Source organism: Microcaecilia unicolor, chromosome 1 (assembly GCF_901765095.1).
Source record: "Microcaecilia unicolor chromosome 1, aMicUni1.1, whole genome shotgun sequence".
NCBI lineage: Eukaryota > Metazoa > Chordata > Amphibia > Gymnophiona > Siphonopidae > Microcaecilia > Microcaecilia unicolor.
Window position 1 is genome coordinate 440,913,144 of NC_044031.1, and position 20,093 is coordinate 440,933,236.

The following is a 20,093-nucleotide window of genomic DNA, read 5'->3' on the forward strand; positions in this document are numbered from 1 at the left end:
ACTGTCCTTCCATGTTAAATTGTATAGCGCTGCGTAACCTTAGTAGCGCTTTATAAATGTTAAGTAGTAGTATATTGTTCATGCTAAGTTAAAGAAATAATTGGATCTGGGAATGATAGAAGGTCTGTTTGATGTGGTCTACTAAATGGCAGATGACGTTTAATGTCAGCAAGTGCAAGGTGATGCATGTGGGAAAAAAGAACCCAAATTATAGCTACGTCATGCAAGGTTCCACGTTAGGAGTTACAGACCAAGAAAGGGATCTGGGTGTCGTTGTTGATAATACACTGAAACCTTCTGCTCAGTGTGCTGCTGTGGCTAGTAAAGCGAATAGAATGTTGGGTATTATTAGGAAAGGTATGGAGAACAGATGTGAGGATGTTATAATGCCGTTGTATTGCTCCATGGTGCGACCGCACCTTGAGTATTGTGTTCAATTCTGGTCGCCGAATCGCAAGAAAGATATAGTAGAACTGGAAAAGGTGCAGTAAAGGGCGACAAAATGATAGCAGGGATGGGATGACTTCCCTATGAGGAAAGACTAAGAAGGCTAGGGCTTTTCAGCTTGGAGAAGAGACAGCTGAGGGGAGACATGATAGAGGTATATAAAATAATGAGTGGAGTGGAACAGGTGGATGTGAAGCGTCTGTTCATGCTTTCCAAAAATACTAGGACTAGGGGGCATGCAATGAAACTACAGTGTAGTAAATTTAAAACAAATAGGAGAAAATGTTTCTTCACCCAACGCATAATTAAACACTGGAATTTGTTGCTGGAGAATGTAGTGAAGGCGGTTAGCTTGGCAGAGTTTAAAAAGGGATTGGACGGTTTCCTAAAGGACAAGTCCATAGACCGCTACTAAATGGAATTGGGAAAAATCCAGAATTTCAGAAATAACTTGTTTAAAATGTTTGTACGTTTGGGTAGCTTGCCAGGGGCCCTTGACCTGGATTGGCCGCTGTCAGGGACAGGTTGCTGGGCTCGATGGATCGTTGGTCTTTTCCCAGTATGGCATTACTTATGTACTTATGAGAATTCAGTGGTTTCTGACCTCGGTATCATCCTGAAGAAGAAATTGGGTAAGTATTGCTTGATACATAATTTGTCATATCCAGCTGGGTTGACATGGCTCTTTTTCCACTACAGTATGCATTATTTGAATCAGCAATTGACTTGTTGATGAAAGCAGGACATGAGTCATTGATGGCAAAAAAAAAAGATCTGGAATCTTCATTTATGTTATTACAAATTCATGTACAGTCATTCCATACGTTAAGTTTTGTTTTGTGTCAAAATCTTATGTTGATTAGCACATGCTGATAGAAACAGAAATACAGAGAAATTTGCTTGCCCCATGTTTTATTGAAGTCAGATACAGTTTTGTCTCCTCCAATCCACCAGGAGAGGCCATTCCACACATTCAGCACCTTTTCCATGAAGAAATGTTTCTTTAGATTATTCCTGAATTTATCCTTTTTCACCTTCATCCTATGTCCCCTCATTTCAGAGCTTCTTTTCAATAGAAAGAGACGTGTTTCCTGTGCATTTATGTCATAGAGGTACTCAAAACAGTAGTCAAAAACAACAACAACAACAAAAACAGTCTTAAATGTACTTGGATAATAAATGTCAACAGTTCATTTTGTGCCTCTTTTACAAAACAGCAATAAAAGAGGCCCTGAGGTGGCGCTGAGGCACCTCTTTTACTGCCACTGGTAAAATATGTTTTTTTTTTCTGGAAGGAAATGGCTATGTGCTAAGCCAAGGCATTGGTGCTTGCTCATTTCCTGGAGAATCCCTTACTGTTTTCTATTTAGGAGGTGGTAGGGGCTCCTACTGTAGCCCAGCGGTAACTGGTCAGTGCACAGCGCTCCCTGATTACCACAGGGCACGTCTGCTGCACTAGAAAATACAGAAGTATTTTCTAGATTTGTAATTGCCATGCGCTGAAAGCCAGAATGACCTGCGGGCTCCTGAGTGAGCCTGGCAGTAGGGCCAATTTGGCACATGGCAATGCATTGGCATGGCTACTGCTGCATCATAAAAGGACCTCTTTATTTGGCACCTGACCTATTTATAAAAACTGTTGAAATATATGTAGTTAAGAAAATAATATTCATCTAATTTGACTAAACCTTGATTGTAGACATCTCCAAAAAAGATTGAAAAGTTTCTGTGGTAAAATACGTGGGTCCAGATGAAATGCTAGTTCATGTACTCATTATAATAGCTGTAATCAACGTACTTTGTGAGAGTTCATCCAAGATGCTAAGAAGCATATTCAGTGCCATAGGGATTCGCTGACAGCTTTACTCAATGTACCATGATTGAGCAAATACAAGCTCAGAACATGATCTACATAATCCAGAGCATTCCTAAACCTTTAGGCAATTACTATATTGCTGAAACTAGAGTATTGTACTAATAATTAATGGATGCATTAGATGGCATACAGAATTACAACAGGAGAATGATGCAAATCTTAGTAGACAAGGCTGTTAATTCTGTGCCTATATACTTTAGAATTATGCTGGGTCTTTGCTGAACTCGTGTATAATTAACTTGTCCATGAATTAATAAGGTTCATTGTTAAAAGAGAATAAGAGACATAATATTGTTTCCTCTTTCCAAATGTAGTCAAACTGCTGGTACAGTTAGCAAAAAGAAAAAGCAAGAACAAAGGGTCAGTATAAATCAATCAGACCTAAGTTAATGTACATTAATGTATTCCAGATAAATACTTTCACCATCAGTATCAAATCTCTGGAGAAGATGTTTAATGCTCTGCCTGCACTTTCTTAGTTATTGTAGAACATTGTTGGATGCAAGAGTGCTTCTCTGAGGTAATAATGGTTTAATGTTTGGTGCACTTTATTAGCTAAAACATGCCTACAATATGACTGCATTATAGCATTTTATATAGCTCTTTTCCACAATATGATTGCTGTAGGGTACAAGGTAGGTTTTAGGAAAAAGTGTAATGATATTTTATTTTTTTTAGTTGGACTCAGAAGACAAGGAGGCCGAGATGGGGCAAGGTCAGGAATTGTCTAACTCATCAGAAAACAGCTACAGGAGGAAATTCTGAAGGATATATCCAGAGCCCTCCCACCCAAAAAAAGTTCAAATATAAGATATGATTACATGGAGGGGTATAATCAAACCGGGACGACCATCTCTAAAGGTGCCCATCACTAAGGGCGTCCCGACGAATGGGTGGGGAAACCCATATTTGTAAAGAACAACTTACAAAGAAACTACAGACCGCCCAAAACACAGCAGCCAGATTAATCTATGGAAAATCCAAATTTGATAGTGCTAAACCCCTTGGAGAGAAACTGCATTGGCTTCCAATTAAGGAATGTATCACCTTCAAAATCTGCACCCTAGTCCACAAATGTCTTTACGGAGAAGCCCATGGATACATGACAAACCTAATGAATTTACCTTCCAGGAATATATCCAGATCATCCCGTTCATACTTAAACCTCTACTACCCTAAATGCAATGGTCTCAAATATAAATCCATTTATGCATCCACCTTCTCCTTTATAAGTACACAACTATGGAATGCACTGCCAAAAGCTATGAAAACAATCCACAATGATCTTAATTTCTGTGATGCCAATCTACTAAGAATTCTGGCCGCCCATGTGTTTCCATGGCTTGTTTTAGTGCGTTTTTCCCTTGGACATTTTATTTTTCAAAGATAGTAACAAAATAAAAAAATGCACTGAGCACAAAATGTCTAAAAACGTCTAAGAAATGGCGATTTTTGAAACAAAAAGATAGATGTTTTTCAGGTTTGAAAAAGGCCATGTTCACCACTTGATTTTTGAAGGTTTTCAACAAAACGTTCAAAGTTGAATTTAAACATCCTATCAAAATGCCTATCGAAATACTTTCTCCTGACACAGTCATTTCGTGGCGAAACAGGGCTTCCCTGTTGGGAATCGATGAGAGTGCAAAAGAGGATTAAGCAAGATCATGCACGGATACGTGGAACAAGATTAAGTTAGTTTCACCATCCAAGCTAAGTAACGTTTTGTTGTTACATTGCATTGTCTTCAGATATGAGTGTTTGAAAGGGTGCTGTGGCATACACAGTATGAAAGGAGTTTATGTGGAGTTTTTTTTGAGACTGATGATTAAGGAGGTCCCCTCTCTAACTAAAAGACGTGTCCTTTAAAAAGAGGAGTGTCCGGTTTCACTGAGGTCTTTTTTCTCCACCAACTTTCATAACTGGGAGTCTATATTCACCCTTGAACACTTGAGTCATTGTAGAATCTTCAGAATTGTGGTGATCATATTCTACAAGTTCCATAATTTGCAGGTAATTAAAATCACCCATTATTATTGCGTTGCCTAATTTATTTGCCTCACTAATTTCCTTTAACATGACTGCGTCCGTCTGCTCATGCTGGTCGGGCGGACGGTAGTACACCGCTATCACCGTCCTTTTCCCCTTTTTTACACATGGAATTTCAATCCACAATGATCCCAAGAGGTCTTTTGTTTCCTGCAGAATTTTCAATCTATTTGAGTCAAGCCTCTCGTTAACATACAATGCTACTCCTCCCCCAATCCGGTCCACCCTATCACTACGATATAATTTGTACCTCGGTATGACAGTGTCCCACTGGTTATCCTCCTTCCACCAGGTCTCAGAGATGCCTATTATGTCTATTTCTTCATTCAGTGCAATATATTCCAATTCTCCCATCTTATGTCTTAGGCTCCTAACATTTGCATATAGACACTTCAAGCTAGACTTGTTATTCCTTATCACATCATGTTGATTAGTTGACAGTACTATTTTACTATCCTTTGTCTGATTTTTATTATTTTTATTTAAGGACATTGAATCTACTACAGTATCTTTTGCAACCTCACTATAAAGAAACCCTGTCTTCCCTGTTTGGGCGATATCTTTGCAAGATACTTTATTCCAAACCATACGCTTTTGTGCGACTGTCGACTTTCCCCCTGTTCCTAGTTTAAAAGCTGTTCTATCTCTTTTTTAAATGATGATGCCAGCAGCCAGGTGGTACTTCCCACCCTCAGGGCGCGTTATATCCGGTGCTACAAAATTATGTTATTTTTGTAGCACCAGTGTGTACCAAGCAGTAATCAGGTAGTGCTGTGTGCTGCCCAGTTACCGACGGGTTAGCACAGGAGCCCTTATCGTCACCTCAGTGGGCAGTGGTAAGTCCTCCTCCCCCAAAATGGCTACGCAGCAAGTGCTTCACATGCCGTACAGCCATTTCCTGAAAAAAAAAAGACCTGCCTTTTACCTGCTGTGATAAAAGAGGGCCTCAGCGTGCATCAAAAACATGTGCCAATGCCAGACCCTTTTTGACGCAACTTCATAAAAGGGGCCCTTAGTGAACTATGTGGGCTGCTTTATGGACTAGAACAATATGAACCATTTACAGTCCTAACTTGGGAGTAACCCACTTGTGTGCCTGCCTTAATCCTGCTTGTTTACTGAAAAGTCAATCATGCTCACTTGTAACAAGTGTTTTCTGTTAATAGCAGGACTGATAATGCACATAATCTTTCTCATCTCTCCCACCTCCCTAAAACGTTGTTTGCATTGATCTTTGAAGCTGAGGAGATTGCTTCACATGCATGCTCAGAATTGTTCAGGAAGTTCTGACCCGTAGAAGAACAGTTCTGTAGCAACAATATGCACTTTATTCCACAGTTGATACAATTGTATCAACTTTGGAATTAAGTGCATATACAGTGGTGGAAATAAATATTTGATCCCTTGCTGATTTTGTAAGTTTGCCCACTGACAAAGACATGAGCAGCCCATAATTGAAGGGTAGGTTATTGGTAACAGTGAGAGATAGCACATCACAAATTAAATCCGGAAAATCACATTGTGGAAAGTATATGAATTTATTTGCATTCTGCAGAGGGAAATAAGTATTTAATCCCTCTGGCAAACAAGACCTAATACTTGGTGGCAAAACCCTTGTTGGCAAGCACAGCGGTCAGACGTCTTCTGTAGTTGATGATGAGGTTTGCACACATGTCAGGAGGAATTTTGGTCCACTCCTCTTTGCAGATCATCTCTAAATCATTAAGAGTTCTGGGCTGTCGCTTGGCAACTCGCAGCTTCAGCTCCCTCCATAAGTTTTCAATGGGATTAAGGTCTGGTGATTGGCTAGGCCACTCCATGACCCTAATGTGCTTCTTCCTGAGCCACTCCTTTGTTGCCTTGGCTGTATGTTTTGGGTCATTGTCGTGCTGGAAGACCCAGCCACAACCCATTTTTAAGGCCCTGGCGGAGGGAAGGAGGTTGTCACTCAGAATTGTACGGTACATGGCCCCATCCATTCTCCCATTGATGCGGTGAAGTAGTCCTGTGCCCTTAGCAGAGAAACACCCCCAAAACATAACATTTCCACCTCCATGCTTGACAGTGGGGATGGTGTTCTTTGGGTCATAGGCAGCATTTCTCTTCCTCCAAACACGGCGAGTTGAGTTCATGCCAAAGAGCTCAATTTTTGTCTCATCTGACCACAGCACCTTCTCCCAATCACTCTCGGCATCATCCAGGTGTTCACTGGCAAACTTCAGACGGGCCGTCACATGTGCCTTCCGGAGCAGGGGGACCTTGCGGGCACTGCAGGATTGCAATCCGTTATGTCGTAATGTGTTACCAATGGTTTTCGTGGTGACAGTGGTCCCAGCTGCCTTGAGATCATTGACAAGTTCCCCCCTTGTAGTTGTAGGCTGATTTCTAACCTTCCTCATGATCAAGGATACCCCACGAGGTGAGATTTTGCGTGGAGCCCCAGATCTTTGTCGATTGACAGTCATTTTGTACTTCTTCCATTTTCTTACTATGGCACCAACAGTTGTCTCCTTCTCGCCCAGCGTCTTACTGATGGTTTTGTAGCCCATTCCAGCCTTGTGCAGGTGTATGATCTTGTCCCTGACATCCTTAGACAGCTCCTTGCTCTTGGCCATTTTGTAGAGGTTAGAGTCTGACTGATTCACTGAGTCTGTGGACAGGTGTCTTTCATACAGGTGACCATTGCCGACAGCTGTCTGTCATGCAGGTAACGAGTTGATTTGGAGCATCTACCTGGTCTGTAGGGGCCAGATCTCTTACTGGTTGGTGGGGGATCAAATACTTATTTCCCTCTGCAGAATGCAAATAAATTCATATACTTTCCACAATGTGATTTTCCGGATTTAATTTGTGATGTGCTATCTCTCACTGTTACCAATAACCTACCCTTCAATTATGGGCTGCTCATGTCTTTGTCAGTGGGCAAACTTACAAAATCAGCAAGGGATCAAATACTTATTTCCACCACTGTAGTTGCTACAGTTTATCACTATTTATTGCACTGTTTTTGATAACAGTTCTGTCCCAGTGCCTTCAGATGCTTGGTACCTTATAAATCATTCTGTCTATGGAAAACATCTGTTAAAGGTGAAGAAAGTTGCTTTATTGTCCTACACACTGATGCTAATAGGAATTGGGAGTAATTAAGTTTAATAAACAACCAAATAAATGCACATTCATCTTTTGGAATTTAGCCTGTTTAAACTTCTATGTTTCCACTCTAAATTTCCCTAGAGGACATTATTGTGTCATGGAATTTTTTGTATTGTGTTTGAAGTAGATCTGTCATTAAGGTCTCCTCAGCTGCCCTACCATGTCTGTGTTATAATTCCTTAACTATAGATTCTGCTGTATAAATGAAGACAGCCTTGAATCTGAGATTACATTTGTTCAAAACTGCTTTTCATTTACGTAAAAAAAAACCTTATGATCATTGCCTAATTTGGTTACTTCAATACACACAACCCAAATTGGATGCATTTTATATGACAGAATTCAATTTAGGTGCCAGCATGAAGTTCAGTTTATATAAATCATCTCTGCAACACTTCTAAGGAAGCCACGTATTAGAGACTCCACAAAGCCAGTCATATTCTTTTCAAATAAAGATGGGTTTTTTTCTGTGTATATCTACAAACCAGAATCAGTAAAGCTTAGTGTCCTTTCTAAGCATTGAAGCCTTTAGGCTTGCACATACCCATGGAACTAAGTCAGGACTCCATTAAGGGAAGTAATTTGAATTTTAATTGTTCAGTTCTGAAACACTGCAGGGATCTTGCAGTCCTGTCCATATGTCGTACTCATAGAATGGCACGTTTTTATTCAAAGGGAAACTCCATGGGGTTTTCCCTTTGAAAATGAAGGGGTTGGCTTTGGACATTGGATTTACTTTGTAGCAAAGACAAAATCTGTGGCTGAAATCACCTGTGGGGATTTAAAAATAAAAATCTCCATGTGAGGTCAGTCTGTTCCCTCTTCACACCTACAGAAAAAAAAACCCTTATTACTGCAGATAAAGGTACCTCTGCCATCAAACAGCAAGGATACCTTTAATCCAGGACCGGGAAGGACATTTTCAGTAGCTCTTTTTCTTAGGCAAACATCTACTTATCTATAGACAAAGATTTAAGATGTGTCCTCTAAGGTGGCAGTTCTATAAACATTGGGTACCAGTAAAATAAACAAAATCAACAGCTGGCTGCCCAAAAGCTGAGAATATACTCAGAAGTATTCTATAAAGCAAAACAGGTGCACACATATAAAGCATGCACATACATGCATATGCCATTAAAAGAGGCGTATTTGGGCAGAGAATGAGCTTGCTCTAAATGGGACCAGAAACTAAGCATGCACAATGTATTTCAAAAACATCAGCTATGATGATGGTGCATAAACCTACCCACTCAAATATACACCTGCTACAAAAAGTGACTAAATGGCAGAGAAGAGGTCTTTTTTGACCTGGAGAATTAGTCAGTGTGTGGTGCTACTGGTTGGCTTCTCAGTTTATGGTCAAGTCTCACACTTCTCTGCTTTCATCTAAAACCACACAGCCACATTAACACCCTTTTGCCCCATATTGCCCCTTTCTACAAAACCCTCTTCAACCGTCTGAACACCTGCCCCCCCCCCTCCTCAGCCCACTCTTGGCCCCTCCACATCATTTCTCTGTGTAACAGCCAGTGTGTGTGTGTGTGTGCATTTGTGTCTATCCATCTACCAGTCTCTGTGTGTCTGTATATGGCTATTGTCTGTTTAAACGTGTGTGTGTGTGTACATTTGTATCTATCCATCTACCAATCTCTGACTGTGTGTCTATATATGGCTATTGTCTATTTAAATGTGTATGTGTGTGTACATTTCTGTCTATCCATCTACCAATCTCTGTGTGTCTATATATGGCTATTGTCTGTTTAAACGTGTGTGTGTGTGTGTGTGTGTGTGTGTGTACATTTATATCTATCCATCTACCAATCTGTGTGTCTGTATATGGCTATTGTCTGTTTAAACGTGTGTGTGTGTGTGTGTAGTATGGTACTATAACTGTTGGTGGGCACTGGGTATTATTGGTGGTGGTGGTATCAAATATGAGAAGAAGCAAGGTGTTGCTGCTGTGAGTACTAGCTCACAGAAGAGAGAAACAGAGGAGAAGAACAGCCCCTATGCAGAGGGTATACAGACCCAGAACACAATTCATTGATATGACAAAGAAGCTATGTTTGTACAGGTGCAGATTTGATAAGGAGACAATTATACAACTCTACAATCTGCTTGAGCAAGACATAGAGGCCACAATGTGAAGAAGACAAGCCTTGCCAGTGCATCTGATGGTCACTGCAGTCCTAGTCTTCTATACAACAGGATCATTCCAGATTCCACAGCTGGCATCAGCCAGCCAGTCATCTCATCTTGCATAATTCAGTTTCTATGGATCTTTTTCTGGAGAGACACAGTTACCTGAACAAGATCGACAGCAACAGCTGGCATGTTTTCCCTCTGTGCTTGGGCAATGCCCTACACCCAAATAGCCATAAGAACACCTGCTGGGAAGGTGACAAGCTATAAGAATCAAAACTCCTACCATTCAGTAAACATGCAGTTTTTTTTTGCAATGCTTCAAATATCATAATTTATGTGTATGCATGCTACCAACAATTCAGTCACAATAGCTGTACCCTGTCCCATTCTGAGATACATGATAATCAGATATCTCTCTCCTCATAGGTGAGATATCCCACTGCCCTATGTGACAGGGATAGGTAGTGCCCTGTCACAGAGTTGCCACAGGGTGAGCTCTGGCTCCCTGATTACTGGATAGAATTAAAGTTAATAAAGGAAATGGTAGTTTCTCTTTATGTGAAAAGAAACTACAACTCCAAGGAAGCCTAGGCTAGAGCAGGGATTTTCAGAGCTGGGGAGCTAGGAAAGTTCCAGTCTAAATGAAAGCTTAATGGTAGGGGTATTCAAAAGGATGAGGGCAGGGAAGCAAACCATCCACTGCAAACTGTGTCCATATTGGGTGGGGAGGAGCTCAAGAAGGTCCTAACTGGGGAAGGAAATGAGATTGGCCCTCAGATAGGATAGGCCCTAAGGAGTAGTGTGGATTAATTCCTTGAAGACCCTTTAAAAGCTTCCCCTAGAAAGCAGACAAAAGGAGAATTAGAGGAAAAGAAGAATGACCCACAGTTTGCTGAGGAAGGAGAGTCTGACCAGGGGCGTGTGGAAATGAATGCCAGGAGGTACAAGGAAGGAAAAGGTACCTACCTTCAAGACTTTTAGTCATGTACTTTGAAGTTTATTGAACTGGAACAAACAGCTAGGGTGGAAGACATATAGAGGGGCATAATTGAACGAAAACGCCTATCTCCATGGGCGTTTATCTCCAAGAACGGGTCCATGAAGGGGCGGACCGAACCGTATTTTGGGAAAAAATAGACGCCCATGTTTTATTCAACAATGTGTGAGCTGGGCGTTTTTGTTTTTCAGCGATAATAGAAAATGAAAGCGCCCAGCTCAAAAACGAATAAATCCAAGGCATTTGTTCGTGGGAGGGGCCAGGATTCGTAGTGCACTGGTCCCCCTCACATGCCAGGACATCAACCGGGCACCCTAGGGGGCACTTTTACAAAACCAAACAAAAAGGTAAAAGAGCTCCCAGGTGCATAGCACCCTTCCCTTGTGTGTTGAGCCCCCCAAATCCCCCTCAAAACCCACTGCCCACAAGTCTACACCATTACTATAGCCCTAAGGGGTGAAGGGGGGCACCTACATGTGGGTACAGTGGGTTTGGGGGGGTTGGACGACTAATAAGCATTAAGCAGCACAATTGTAACAGGTAGGGGGGATGGGCCTGGGTCCACCTGCCTGAAGTCCACTGCACCCCCTAACAACTCCTCCAGTGACCTGCATACTGCTGTCAGGGAGCTGGGTATGACATTTGAGGGTGAAAATAAAAAGTTGAGAAACTTCATTTTTTGTGGTGGGAGGGGGTTAGTGACCACTGGGGGAGTCAGGGGAGGTCATCCCCGATTCCCTCCAGTGGTCATCTGGTCATTTAGGGCACTTTTTGGGGCCTTATTCGTGAAAAAACAGGGTCCAGGAAAAGTGTCCTAAATTCTAGCTAAAAACGCATACTTTTTTCCCATTATCGGTGAAATGCGCCCATCTCTGTTCGGCAGATAACCAGTTCTGCCTTCACCACACCTCTGACACGCCCCCATCAACTTTGTCCGCATCTGCGACGGATTGCAGTTGAAAACGTCCAAAAATCGGCTTTCGATTATACCGCTTTATTCGTTTTTGTGAGATAAACGTCCATCTCCCGATTTAGGTCGGAACTTGGGCGTTTTTCTCATTCGATTATAAGCAGGATAGTAACATAGTAACAAAGTAAATGAAGGCAGAAAAAGACCTGCATGGTCCATCCAGTCTGCCCAACAAGACAAACTCATATGTGTTACTTTTTGTGTATACCCTACTTTGATTTGAACCTGTCCTCTTCAGGGCACAGACCGTATAAGTCTGCCCAGCACTATCCCCACCTCCCAACCACCAGCCCCGCCTCCCACCACTGGCTCTGGCACAGACCGTATAAGTCTGCCCAGCACTACCCTCGCCTCCCACCACCGGCTGGCTCTGCCACCCAATCTCGGCTAAGCTCCTTAGGATCCATTCCTTCTGAATAGCATTCCTTTATGTTTATCCCACCCGTGTTTGAATTCCGTTACCGTTTTCATTTCCACCACCTCCCGCGGGAGGGCATTCCAAGCATCCACTACTCTCTCCGTGAAAAAATACTTCCTGACATTTTTCTTGAGTCTGCCCCCCTTCAATCTCATTTCATGTCCTCTCATTCTACCGCCTTCGCACCTCCGGAAAAGGTTCGTTTGCGGATTAATACTTTTCAAATATTTGAACATCTGTATCATATCACCCCTGTTTCTCCTTTCTTCCAGAGTATACATGTTCAGGTCATCAAGTCTCTCCTCATACGTCTTGTAACGCAAATCCCTTACCATTCTCATAGCTTTTCTTTGCACCGCTTCAATTCTTTTTACATCCTTCGCAAGGTACGGCCTCCAAAACTGAACACAATACTCCAGGTGGGGCCTCACCAACGACTTATACAGGGGCATCAACACCTCCTTTCTTCTGCTGGTCACACCTCTCTCTATGCAGCCTAACAACCTTCTAGCTACAGCCACCACCTTGTCACACTGTTTTGTCGCCTTCAGATCCTCAGATACTATCACCCCAAGATCCCTCTCAATGTCCGTACCTATCAGATTCTCCCCGCCTAACACATACATCTCCCAAGGGTTTCTATTCCCTAAGTACATCACTTTGCATTTCTTGGCATTGAATTTTAATTTCTATTTCAAAAAAGCTCCAGTATTAATTCAAAAAACGTTTAATTATTCTATTATATTAAAACATATCTCTCTAATCTTTATCTCTAACTTCTTGCCCTGCGCTGCACTAAACAATATCTACACTGACAATGAAAACGGCGTTCATATGGAATTATATGCACTTTACAATCACACAGCAATCTTAGTTGATATCACAATACTTAGTCCCTATAAAACAGTGATTAACGCCACGCTTTCCGCGTGACCACTGTGTTGTAATCAGTCAGTTGTGTTTGTCCCACATGTGCCGCTGTTCAGTTCAAGCAAGAACACTCCATTGGCCGTTCATGCTCACACATCCCACTTGTGCAGCATTGTACAGGAAATTAAGAAGCCAGTGAAAAACTCCTTATTCAACTTCTGATGTTTTCAGTATATACCGGTTCCCCAATGCTGATCCGCATTTCACTAGATCTTCCTCAGGAGGAACCACCGTTATATCTCTATTCGGCTACATGCCGGTTAAAGGCTCCCTCAGGCTTGGACCTCATAACGCCGCATCAGGAGTTTTAATATAATAGAATAATTAAAAGTTTTTTGAATTAATACTGGAGCTTTTTTGAAATAGATTTTGAGTTTGGCTCTGGGAATTGCAGTGTATCCCCTATTTGGATATATTGAATTTTAATTGCCAAACCTTAGACCATTCTTCTAGCTTCCTCAGATCCTTTTTCATGTTTTCCACTCCCTCCCGGGTGTCCACTCTGTTGCAGATCTTAGTATCATCCGCAAATAGGCAAACTTTACCTTCTAACCCTTCGGCAATGTCACTCACAAATATATTGAACAGAATCGGTCCCAGCACTGATCCCTGAGGCACACCACTACTCACCTTTCCCTCTTCCGAGCGAATTCCATTCACCACCACCCTCTGGCTTCTGTCCGTCAACCAGTTCCTAATCCAGTTCACCACTTCGGGTCCTATCTTCAGCCCTTCCAGTTTATTTAAGAGCCTCCTGTGGGGAACTGTGACAAATGCTTTGCTGAAATCTAAGTAGATTACATCCATAGCTCGTCCCTGATTCAATTCTCCTGTCACCCAATCAAAGAACTCAATGAGATTCGTTTGGCACGATTTTCCTTTGGTAAAACCATGTTGTCTCGGATCTTGCAACTTATTGGCTTCCAGGAAATTCACTATCCTTTCCTTCAGCATCGCTTCCATTACTTTTCCTATAATCGAAGTGAGGCTTACCGGCCTGTAGTTTCCAGCTCCTTCCCTATCACCACTCTTGTGAAGAGGGACCACCTCCGCCGTTCTCCAATCCTTCGGAACCTCTCCCGTCTGCAAGGATATGTTAAACAAATCTTTAAGAGGACCCGCCAGAACCTCTCTGAGCTCCCTCAATATCCTGGGGTGGATCCCATCCGGTCCCATGGCTTTATCCACCTTTAGCTTTTCAAGCTGTTCATACACACTCTCTTCTGTGAACGGTGCTCTATCCACTTCAATCTCATTTATACTTTTTGCAGTCCATCGCGGTCCTTCTCCAGGATTTTCTTCTGTGAAAACAGAACAAAAGTATCTATTTAGCAAATTTGCTTTTTCTTCATCATTATCCACATAGCGGTTCACAGTATCTTTTAGTCTCACAATTCCCTTTTTAGTAATTCTCCTTTCACTTATATACCTGAAGAAAGTTTTGTCACCCCTACTTACATTTCTAGCCATTTGTTCTTCCGCTTGCGCTTTCACCAGACGTATCTCTCTCTTGGCTTCTTTCAGTTTCATCCTGTATTCCTCTTTGTGTTCCTTTTCTTTAGTTTTTGTGTATTTCTGGAACGCCAACTCTTTAGCCTTTATTTTCTCAGCCACTTGCTTGGAGAACCATATCGGTTTCCTTTTTCTCTTGCTTTTATTTACTTTCCTTAAACAAGGTCAAATTAAGGTTTGTCCTCTCCAGGGCATGGTGGCTGTTGGACTGCAACTCCTGAATATTTTGCCAATAAGGAACCAGTCTAGTATTTGAGTGTAATTTAAGGAAAGCTGGCAAGAGAACCCCCCACCCCCCCCCCCCAGATAAAGTACCATTATTTCCAGCTGAAATCTAATTTGCCTAAGAGAGGGAGTCTGAAATACTGATTAGCATAAACCAATGAACTTAAGCATTGTTGGTTGCCTTTGCCAGAAGAAGTACCAGTGATAGAGTGACAAAACTGAGCCTATCCTCTAGGAAGCAGCAGTATTTACTATTTGCTGGTAGGAGAGGCCACAGAGGTGGTGAAAGACTTCACCTGAGAGGACGGGGTGCTGGAAACAAAGATTATTGATGCTACAGACTGAATTGAATGTGCAGCCTATCTCTGATCCTTTTTTTTTTAAATTAGAGGCAAGACCCTACCCTCTTCTTGGATGGGCTAGTGATCAGTCCTGTTCCCCAAGCTCAAGAGGAGACAGGATCTAAAACTGACTTGAAGCTCCATACCTAGCTCTCACTCATAGGATTCTACAAACAGAGGGACCAATGCTGCCAGGCACAGACAGTGATAAGGAGAGGGATGCTATGCAATATTTGGCTGGGCTGGCTGGCTGGGTTCACATCAGGCTCTGCAACTTAGATTAAATAACTACATTCTTCTGCTTATTTTCTGCATATTTACAACCCAAACTTTTACTGACTTCTGCTCAGTCTGTGTTCAGGCACCAGTTCTCAACTTTACTTGGAACTTCTTCCATTTATTTTTGGCTGGAGAAAGGAAATTTTATCTCCCTTAAATAACTCTCCTCATGCTCTGAGATTGGAGCTGGATCCTTATTTACATCTATCCTTCCTCTGGGACAATAAAGAAGAAGCCTACAGCAGCCTGCATCAATTGGACCATCCAAGGATATCAGAACCAGAAACTCTAACGTTCATACCTGTAACCCGTGAGTTAAAAATGTATTTTAACCATATAATCTACTTCTATAACTCTGAATGTTTTAGATTCCTTAAAACTAAAGGATACCTATGCACTGTCTCCAAGAATTTCACATAGAAGTGGTAAGTGCAGCCATTTATGTCTCTATTTGATGGAAGACTTTGATCCCACAGGCCTGGTCTGAATTTACAACTTTAAAAAGGTCTGTTCTTCCAGCTATTAAAGCCTAAACCCTGCATTGCCAACTAGGAAGACAGCTGATCTACAGGGTGTACTCCAAAGAGTGGATTGCAGCACCACCCAGTGAAATTTTACCTAACTAGCTTCTGACACAAAAATGTGTTATGCAAGCATCCCAGTGGTGTGTGGGAGAGGAATCCATAACCCCAACAAACCAAAGAGAAGGCAAAAGTGCAAGAGGTCAAACACCTACAAAATTTGAGCACATAGGAGGATGGTGAGAAAGTGACCAGTGATTGATTTGTAGTGACGCTCATGTAGAGCACAATTTGTTCAGCATTATTGCTGTATGTCACTTATCTGAGGTCCTTTCCACTTTTCCTTATCACTGTTTTTGAACAGGGTTCCCATTCATATAAACCCGCTCTTTTCTTGTTTGATATTTTGGATTTTTTGAGCGGTAGTTCCCCTACTGAGTATTGTTACCTATATATATATACACACACACACAAAACAGTTGTGTGTTTTCATTTCAATGCTCTTGGCTGTCCTGATAAGGTGATAAATGCCATGATTAGAAGTGTGAACTATGGAAGGAAATAATGATAGAACATGTTAGAACTGACAACAAAGTTTAAAAGAGGAAACAAAATCAGTGTTAGGAAAAATACGTGCATTTATGAGAGGAAAAGTGATTATGTTTAGTACTTACCTTACCCGTAACTGTCTTGTCGGTCTGTATTATTTAGATTGTAAGCTCTTTTGAGCAGGGACTGTCTCTTTGTATCAGGTGTTCAGCGCTGCGTGCGTCTGGTAGCGCTATACAAATGCTAATAATAATAATATTTTGGGGAAAAAGGATGTTATTGAAGTACACATTACTAAATGATACCAAAGTATTATGTTACATAAAAAGTTGGGTTATTAATGAATATGGTTCTTTGTTGATTGTATGGAGAAATGAAATGAGTTCAAACAAAAAAAAAAGGAGAAATAATGATTAATCATGGAGGTTAAGTGTGTGGTACAAATGGTAAATGCTGAGCAGGTTGCCACCCCAGGATTATTTGGGTGTCCTGACTCATGCTAAAGTAAAACTGAAAATCAGTCTAATCAGGCTGCCACCCCTCAAGTATCTGGGTGTCCTTGTTAAACTATTTGAGGAATCTGGAGAATTTTCCAGTAAGAAGGAGATTATGAGTTAAACCACAGAGGTAGGAAAAAGAAAAGAAGCCATTTAGAACACACTCAAAATGGCTGGTGACTTGGATTAAAATGGAAATGAGGGATAAATGGTAAATTTACTTGAACATGAGTAGAATGGAAATCACACAATATGGTGACTGATATAAAAGATGTGACAAAACCCACTAAGAGTATACATAAGAAAGAAAGGAAAATTGTGATTGAATAGTAACAAAAGTATATCTTTTGTGATTTACAGGAAAGTTGATAATGATGTGTGGGATTGTGTTGCTCCAAAAGGGAAGGGAAAACTAAACCCAGGGAACTTGCCCTTGAGGATAAGAGAACAATTATTTTCAGTGATATCACCAGAAAAATCATCTTGTTTGTAACTGGGGGGAAAGTGTAATCCCCTATCATGTTGGGGATTGCTAAAGTGTTCATAGAACTCTCCAGAGGTACTGGTGGGAGGATTTGTGTTATGCAAGGATTGAGGATCCTGCCCAAAGGGGGTGGGTTTTTGAAATAATATGCAGGGGAAAATGTTTCTATGTGTGTGAGTGACAGAGGAGGAGGACTAAAAAGTAGTAAATGCTGAAGTTGGGGGTGACATGGGGGTCTTTGGTTGTCTGTACCCTCATCTGGACCATTTGAAGAGAGAAAGATCTTAATGTGGCTAAATAAATTCAAGCTGAATCGTGGAGCAGTTGCTGCTCCTAACTGTGGTAACTATGAATGTGTGAGAGCTAGGGTGGGTAAGGGGATCCCAGCTTGAAAGCAGGAACCAGCACAGGGGAAGCCTGTTGAAGGCAAGGATGCATCTCCAGAAGCACATTGCTGGAAATAGGACAGCCTAAAGGGTCTGTGCCTGAGGACAATGGATTGTGATCAGGGAAATTCAGGAGCAGCCTCAGCTTAATACCAGTCTTTGGTATAGGTAAAGGGAAAGGGAAATGGGACTTGATATACCACCTTTCTGAGGTTTTTCAAACTACATTCAAAGCGGTTTACATATATTCAGGTACTTATTTTGTACCAGGGGTAATGGAGGGTTAAGTGACTTGCCAAGAGTCACAAGGAGCTGCAGTGGGAATCAAACTCAGTTCCCCAAGATCAAAGTCCACTGCACTAACCACTAGGCTACTCTTCCACAGGTAATGTTTGTAAATGTGTAAATACTGAAAATTGCAAAGGAGATCAAGTTGGAAAAAAAGGGTTGAGGTTGTAATACACAATCTTGAATGGAGAGGAGGAGTTCTACTGTACAGGAGTTATTATAAATTTGAATTGCCTTATGGTTGTGGAAAGTTCAGTAAAACTGAGTTTGCATCATTTAAGAAAACTCTTTGGAGTGCTGTGTGGTTCTTTGAAGCAGGAGTGAGGATATTTGCTCCCCGGTGCAGGTGAAACCTAACATAGAAGCCCCGCTTATCTTCCCAAAGCCCCAGATCTCTATTCTGGAGAATTGACCCACTCCCAAGCTCAACTGGTGAAAGAAAAGACTGCGTGTGGAAGGAGAGCTGAGTGGAGGAACAAAGTTCGTAGAGAGAGAGATTATAGGAATCTTCTACTAAAGCTTAGCTCAAGTAATTTGCAGCAGGGCCCATAGGAATAAAATGGGCCCTGCTGCAGATAACTCAAGCTAAGCTTTAGTAAAAGACCCCTATTATATTTGTAACAGTGCCCCAAGCCATAGTATTGTATGGGTTGGAATAGTTGTCTGGACCCAGTGGATGTGAGCTAGTGTAGGTTAGACCCTGGGGTTACAATATGATAGCGTGGACACTAAGTAAGAGGGAGTGAGCCCTTTATTGGCCTTCCACAATAACACTGAACATGCATTGATACAAGATAACCAACTCTGTGAAACTCAACAAATGTTATGAGGCAAATAATAATACAGCCCAACTGGGCCACTAACACAGAATCTAGCTTGGGAAGAAAACAATGATGCTCAGCACACAGTTATCCCCATTGGCCACAACCAGAAAACAGATTCAACTATCTGGTTTTATTTAAACACACACTCTTAATAGGATTGTTTTATGGTACAAGGTACAGACATTTTTTTTATAAAGCATCCTTTCTGTCCCTGGTGGACTTAATCTTAGCTTTGCCAAACCTAAAACAGTACAAGGTTAAATGAGTGGGTCAGCAGTTACTGAAGTGGGAATTAAACCCAGTTCCTTCAACTCCCAGCCTTCTGCCCTAACCATTAGCTTACTGGTTCAGGCAGGACATCCAAGTTTGGCTATGAGGGACCCATAGCACTGCATAAGTTAGATATCCAACATCTTTGGCAACCCACAAAGCACACTAGTATGAGATGTGAAGTGCTATACAGGCTCCAACACATTTTTATAACATGCCCCAGTCACCATAATGGAGATCATCACTTCCGTGGTTGGCAGAAATCCAGGACTGGCCACAAACCTCTCTCCTGGAACACAGTAACATGGAAGCTCGATTACTTTCCCAATCTGGCTTTTGCTATCCTGTGCATCTGTCTGACCCCTTCACTCATAGAATACAGTTCTCGGCCTGATGGAATCCAGAGCTTTACCTACAAAGTCCCTGGCCTACAACTGTAAGGGTTTGTGCAAACTGTGAACCTCTGTGCCTTAACAAACAAACTTGCAATATGAGAACTTCAGGCCACCTTCCTAATTAGCATAAGGTTACAGAAAGGTGAATGATGGACTGAGCACAAAGCCCAGGACAGCACCTCTGAGTAGCTATAGAAAGATATGGAGTCCCTGTCAAGGTGATGACAGTCCTGGCTTTCCTGGCAACAGGAACTTATCAAACCCCTCTGAAAGATGCAGTAGGCATCAACCAGGCACATACCTCACAAAGCACTATGCAGTTCCTGGACAGTTTTCTGAGGAGGGATACTCAGTACATTAGATTACCCATACTAGAGGTTTCCATTGGTCCTGGGAGCTATAGACAGAATCCATATTGCCCTCAGACCGTCTTCAGCCAGTGAAACTGCATATAGGAACAGGAATTCAGGTGCACATCACTCACATAAGTTTGAGGTGCTCCACCCATAATGTGACAGCTTAACTGAAAATGCCAGCAAA